Raw genomic sequence first — 6,857 nt, forward strand, 5'->3', positions numbered from 1 at the left:
CGCAGGAAGCGGAAGTGGCGCGCGGCGGAAGCGGGAGGCGCCCGGATGTGCGCGGGGCCGGGCCCCGGCGGGAAGCGGCGGCCCCGAGCGGAGTGAGGGCAGCGCGGAGCGAGGGATGCTGCGGGTCATGGCCCGGCCGGGGAACAGGAGCTCCGCGGGGCTGCTCACGGCGGGGTCACGCAGCAAACCGGGAGGGAACGCCGCGGCACCGCGGAGCCCTCGCCCCCTCAGCGCCGGCCTGAGGCCGAGCTGCGCCGGGGAGGCCGGAGAGGCGACTTGCACGGGCAGCTGGTGCCATGAGCGTGTCTTTTGCACTGCTGGCTGTGAAAGGAGGTTGTTCTGTGCGCAGGGACCCCGCCTGCATGGCTGCCTCCAGTTCTGGGGTCCGGGCACAGAGAGGACGTGGAGCTGCTGGAGCGAGTGCAGGGGAGGCACCAGGATGATCCGAGGGATGGAGCAGCTCTGCTGGGAGGAAAGGATGGGAGAGCTGGGATTGTTCAGTCTGGAGAAGGGAAGGTTTCAGGGCCACCTAGTTACAGCCTTCCAGTACCTTAAGGGAGATGACAAGAAAGATGATGAGAGACTCTTTACGGTGGCCTGGAGTGACAGGACAAGGGATTGGTTTCAAACTGAAAGAGAGGGGGTTTAGATTGGATATTAGGAAGAAATTCTTTTCTGTGAGGGTGGTGAGACCCTGGAACAGGTTTTCCAGAGGAGCTGTCTATCCCATCCTTGGAAGGGTCCAGGGCCAGGCTGGATGGAGCTTTGAGCAACGTGGTCCAGGGGAAGGTGTCTTCCCACATCTAGGAGTTTGGAAAGAAATGACTCTTAAGGTCCCTTCCAACCCAAACCATTCTGTGATTCTATGGCTTAAAACTCTCTTTGCTCCTAAAGCTGACTCTTTACAGACATATTGCCATGACTTGGTATTAGAATATTGTTTGGATTCTTGGGAACTGCCTTCAGCTGCAGCAGTTCTGTGTTTAGGCAACAGATATAGAAGGGGAAAATAGACTTTGCCACAAAATGGCCTTTTTCACTCAGTGGTTTGCAGAAGTAGTTTAAAGGGAAGAATATTATTCTGTGGTAAAGTGTGGTTTCTTATGTGAAATCACGTGGAGGTGACAGAGACTGGTTCCACTTGGTGTCAATAGAGGTGGAGTTAAATTTGAGGAAGGAAGTGAAGGTTTCAGTCCTCCGTTACCTTACATCTTGGAGTGTTGAGAGGTGAGATAATTCTTCCCTGTTTAATTTGGTAATAAGTAGGGAAGGGAGCAAAAGAGCAGAGGTAACAACTATGCACTGAGTAGAAGTTTCTTCAGAGTGGCTGCTGGAACTTGCAAGAGCCATTCCTGCTGTAAGGGAATCTCAGGGGAGAGGGACAGTATGAGCAAAAACTGTAGAAGCCTGATCTCTTTCCTCAGAGGATATTAATTTAATGTATTTCCAGCCTGGATATGCACTTTCAGTTTGTTCTATATTCAAGTTTAAGTGTAAAAACACCACTTTGGTTTCTAGGAAGAGTGGTACAAATGGAAGACCATTGTAACAACTGTTCTTGTCAAGTTTAGTTTCTGACTGCACCTAAATCCACATAAAACCAGTCACTCTGCTTGTATCCCAGTCACCAAGGGTTTGCTTTTTGCTTGAATGACACACAGTTGTCCTCTGCACAGAGGCAGCATGTTACAATAGTGCTGGAAAGCTTCCAAAGTTGCAGCTGATAATTAAAGTCACACCCTGTCATGAAAATATGCACCCTCCAGACCTGCTTAAAATTCAAGCTACAAAAATGACATCCAGTGTGACCACCTCTGTATTTGCCATTTTGTTAAAAATATTTGTTGTTCTTTTCTGGTTGGCCTTTAGGAAGCTCTCTTGAAAAGGAGGCAGTAGGGTTTTGGGTTTGGTTTTGTTTTCTGTTTGAGGAGTGGTATGAAAAAGAATAAGAATGCATATTTAATTTCTGGTCTGATGCTGGTGTTTTGGTATCCTCAAAAGATGCTCTGATCCTGACAAGATTCATGTGGTGCAGATAAATACATCATTTTATTTAGCTGTGAAACACATGGTGGTGCTCAATCCTAATGCTACTAAATGCAAAGTGGCAAAGTAATTTGACTAACACCATATAATTACAATTCCAAGTCCAAACAGCACAATCTTTATACTGAGGAAAGTGTTCCATGGTGGGACTCTCTGGGTTTGCACTGTGGTAAATTAACAGGACAAGGAGGAAGGAAAAGCAGTGGGAAAATTTGAAAGCAAATGCACGTTCCCTTTCACCTTGATGTGCACTGCTGCATCCTGGGATGCTCCAGGGTGAAATAAAAGAAGTGGCTGCATGTCAAATTGATGCCTGCTGGCTCCCTTCCCGTGCCTCATGTTCACATCACGCATTTCTGATCCTTTTGTGCAATATGCTCCTGTGCATAAGTACTGAAGCCCAGGAGCTCATCTCCTAAATTGCTGTTCATGCTGCATATAAGAGCAAAATTCCCACTAGCAGCTCTAGTGAGATGCTGGGTAAGAGTCCTTTGAAATCATTGTTTAAAGCTGGAAACTCTGGGAACCTCAAAAGGTTGCTTTGAGAATTAAGAGAGATTAGATCACATCTCTGTGATAGAAGGAGTTGGAAAGCAAATGGTGATGATATTGCAGGGCTGAGAGGTGCTAAATATTTGTTTATTCAGTGGCTTTAATGGGGGATAGTCAGTGCAGATGTTAATGTGCTGCAGACTATGAAAGGGCCAACAGCACAGATTTCAAGATCTTAAACATTTTGGTTATTTGGGGTTTTTTTTGTTGTTGTTGTTTTTTTTCAGAAAACTCACTTGAATATGCACCAGCCTTTCTACCCCACTTCTAATCTGAGCCCATGTTTGGAAAAAATCTAGAGCAGAGCCCATATTCTCCACTAAGAATAGAATAATTCTTAAAATACATTTATGCTTTTAGCTTTCCCCCAATGCTTCTTTTTACGATTTCCTATGATACTTTATTGCTTTTTCCCAATTTCCTTTCTCTGGTTTATAATTTGTCCTAAGCAGGTGGTAAAGGCAGTGATGTTTGAGAATGTCAAGCTCTGTGAATCCGATACCATCCAAGTGTTTGCAGCCCTCCTGCCCTGCTCATCACCAGTGACTGCAGCAGAGCAGCCAGCGGGGTGTGCTGGGCACTGCCATCCGTCCCTGTGCCCCAGAAATGCAGCATTTGAGTGCTCCCTGTGATTCTGAGTCACTGTGACTCCGGGCACAACTCTGAGCACCGCATTCCCAGAGGTCAGTAATGCTTCAGGAGCTGCCAGCTCGGTTGGAGACTCGGAAATGTCTCCAGTTTGAAGTGAAGAACATTTTCAGGTTATCACTAATGCAGTCTCTGTCTCAGCTGCTTTATCAGGAAAGGGGGAGTTTGAATATTATTTATGTAGTTTCCTTACAGGAGTTTTTTTCAGTATTATTTAGTGAATGTTGGCACTGTGAGATGCTTTAAATACCAGAGGCTTGTTCCCATGTACCATATGATTTTCCACCTCCTGAATGCAACTGTTATTCTTCTGCCACTATTCAGCCCAATGATTTTTATTTTATTTACTTCGATTCTTTGTATTCTAGATTATGCCCCACTGGCAAGGGATCTTGGGAAAGAACTGTGATGCTTTTGTTCACTGAACAAAACCTGATTCATCCCTTTCCTTACATCACCACACAGCTCTCCAGCTTCCCAACACAGAGATTGCTCTGGCTTTCCTTTAGGTACGTTGAAAGTCACAGCAGCTGTTGATGTGTTTGGAGTCAGCACTGTCCAGTGTTATGAGAGGGGTAAAGATATACGTAATCAAAGGAGAGATTTAATTATCAGTGATACTGCAGGAATGAAAAGGGTGAAAACAAACTGGAAATTGAGAAACTAGGTGAATTCTAGAAAGAGCTCTGAAAAGAAGCAAGAATGAGAGGAAAAATTAGGAGGTGATGAGAAGCTAAGTGATGGCGATTTAGGAAATTTAGGAAATAGGGTCACAGATAGTGAAAAACAGGAATTTTTGAGATGGGGTTACAGAACGAGAGTTGTTACATCAGACAGAGATGCACTGACCGTTGACATTGCCCAGTAATGCTCCCAATTTCTGTTTCTGGGTTTCTATAGGAATTAAAGTTTATTTGTTCCTTTGTTTAGGGAATGGAATAAAATTGCAAGAAGGGAACACAAAAGTGTTGGGGGCTGGCTGCCACCAGTATTATACATGAGGTACCAAATTAGGTTTCACAGGCAATCTTAATTTTTGCCTCAGTTAACTTTTTGTCCAGTAACCTACCCATTAAGACATTCCTTTACTTTTGCATATGTATGTATGAATATTTTTTGAAACAATGGTTTATAAAAAGCTTCAAATAAAACTGCCCATGTTGTTGTCCACCTTATGCATGCAGTGTCCTTCCACGTCAGCATATTTTGCTGCTCTTTGAGAATTTGTATGAGGGTTTTTCTTTGTAAGCAGTTTGGGGTTGCTGGCATGTGTCCATCTGCATGGACAAATCAAGCTTCCACATTATCTGAACTCTGAGAAAGTCCTTTCAAAGTTTTAATGAGATGTCACCATGGTGGTGCCCTTCAATCCTCAGTTGCTGGTCACTGAAATTCTGGAATCTAAAAGCCTTTGTTGATAATGAGAGATGAATAATCATTGAGTTCAGAATTCTCAGCCACCCAATGTCAGATGCAGGAGAGGCTTTCAAAATTCTGGAGAAATGAAGCAGAAAGTTGAAGTGCTTTTAAAAAGCCATGCCTGACAAGACAGCAGTAATGCCACGTACCTGATCTGCTCATTAGAAAACCTTTTGTGAAGTAACACGTTTTCAGAATTAAATGCTGAGAGAGGATAGAATGAAATAAATGTGGGGTTCAGTTCCTATTGTTTGCTTGCAAACTAAAGTAAGAACTTTACAATACTTTCATGATATAATTACTTCTAAAATAATAATAGATACTTCCACTCCAACTCCTATAAATACCTGTTGCTCTCCACAGCTGTGAATATGTATTTGTCTTTCTCTGCTGCTTGCTATCTTTTCTCCCAAGCAGCACTGCAGAGAGGTAGGACTTAGAGATCACCCCAACCTCAATCAGAACTGAACCAAGCCTACAAAGAACAGACAAGAAGTGACTCATGATTTTTTTTTCCATGTATGGCATGAGTAGTCAAGCAGCCCCTAGAAATGGAACTGAAATTCTTATACCTTATATGACAGCTGGTTTATATTCCCTGTGATAAGAAGTGGGGTAGTGGTGAGGAACAGGACACAGTTGTGAGTGGGCTGAGCCAGAAGAATGGGGTGGCTGGAGGCTGGTGAAGCTGTTTTCCCATATTTTCTGCAATAATCCAGGCTTTGGAGCAGGGTTTACCCCAGGTACAAGAAAAGGATTAGGTGATAGTGGCATGCTTAATACAAGGATACATAAAACAAGAGCTGCAAACACTTGTGATGCAGGGAACTCTTAAGTGACAAAGGAGGAAAGTTAACTGTGCAGAAAGGTGAACCTCCTAAGCCTGACCAGAGCATGGAGTACTTATGAGTAATAATCACATGTGGGTATCCTTTGTTTGGCTGGGTCTGGCAGATTTGTTATTTCTCAATCAAATGTAGGAACCCTTGTATAAATTGATAGGTATAAAGTAAACATTTTTCAGTACAAAGCCTGCCGCTTTTGTTTAAATTGTATTAAAATCTGAGGCTTGTAAAAAAATGGTGTTGATCTGTTCCATGGTACCTGCAAAGGTTTGTGAGACTCCTGTCAGTTGTGCTAATTGATCTCCTGCATGCTGGAATGTCTGGAGCTGAGAAGATTGGCCCGGTGTGAACACCAAATGCACCATCTGAGGATGGACATGTTCAAACTACCCTCTTCTCCTGGGTGTTTTGAAATCCTTCAGGTACTCAGACAAAGTAATTTTGCAAAGCACAATGCAGACAGACATCCAAACTCTTTATTTTAACATCTCTGCTTCACAGAGTTAAAGACACTGTTTTGAGGTATTGTTAATAGCTACGTCTGTGAATGCTCCAGTGCTCATTAGAGATGGAAGGAAAAAAGCAATTATTAAGTTGGCCAGCCCAGCCCTTGTGAACTACAGGATTTTCCAGTTCAATGTATTCCCTCATTCCTCACCTCAGCTAAGTTTTTTTTCATGTTCCAGACAATGTGGCTTTGTATTTTTTTTAAAATACATTACTCGTTTTGTGTCATAATTTTTTCCATAGCATTGAAGAACGTGTTCTAGGGCTTGGCCATGCAACCTTGACAGGATGGGTAAATATTGGTGAGACTTTCCATGCAAGGTCTGTGAGCTGCAAAGGATGAAACGATACTGGGCTGGGCTGTGCTGTGAGGGAGCAGCCCCTGGGTCAGGTCTCCAGCTGAAAAATGACAGTGCAATAATACAGAAAATCCGGTGCTTTTCTGGTTGAACTCACAACGAAGGTGACTGGAGGCTCTGCAGTCCAACACTGGAAAAAACAGAATCAGCCTTAGTATGTGAAAGTAATTCAGCACTTTGTGTTCCACAAGGCTAGTAAGGAGTATTATTAAAATAGCAGGGCTGCCTTTTAAACATCTGCTCAGACACTACCTCGAATTTTGCTGACCGACTTTTCTGAGTCATCTTCCAGACTCTCAGCTGCCCTGGCGAGTCCGCACGTCCCGAGAGGACCCAAACCCAAACCTCTGCGCTCCCACTGGAGTTTTAAACCACAACCTCTGCCTTTTCAGGGGTGTGGACGAGCGAAAAGGTGTCGCCGTTATGGACAGAACTCGTTCCCGGCGGGGAGCGCTCTCCAGCCCAAATCTCAGCCCTTTCT

General features: G+C 44.1%; 2 long non-coding RNA genes across 2 annotated transcripts; one reads left to right on the top strand and one right to left on the bottom strand.

Annotated features, from left to right (window-relative positions):
* The first annotated feature begins 57 nt into the window (after positions 1-57).
* LOC117245114 lies at positions 58-4,416 on the top strand. The gene is made up of 2 exons (XR_004499354.1): positions 58-1,227; positions 3,051-4,416. It is a non-coding gene; the product is annotated as an uncharacterized LOC117245114 (long non-coding RNA).
* A 1,548-nt stretch (positions 4,417-5,964) lies between these two features.
* On the bottom strand, positions 5,965-6,845 carry LOC117245115. Its single transcript, XR_004499355.1, has 2 exons — positions 6,629-6,845; positions 5,965-6,506 (listed from the first exon to the last, which is right to left on the bottom strand). It is a non-coding gene; the product is annotated as an uncharacterized LOC117245115 (long non-coding RNA).
* Positions 6,846-6,857: the final 12 nt, after the last annotated feature.

This window comes from Parus major, chromosome 13, assembly GCF_001522545.3.
Source record: "Parus major isolate Abel chromosome 13, Parus_major1.1, whole genome shotgun sequence".
Taxonomy (NCBI): domain Eukaryota; kingdom Metazoa; phylum Chordata; class Aves; order Passeriformes; family Paridae; genus Parus; species Parus major.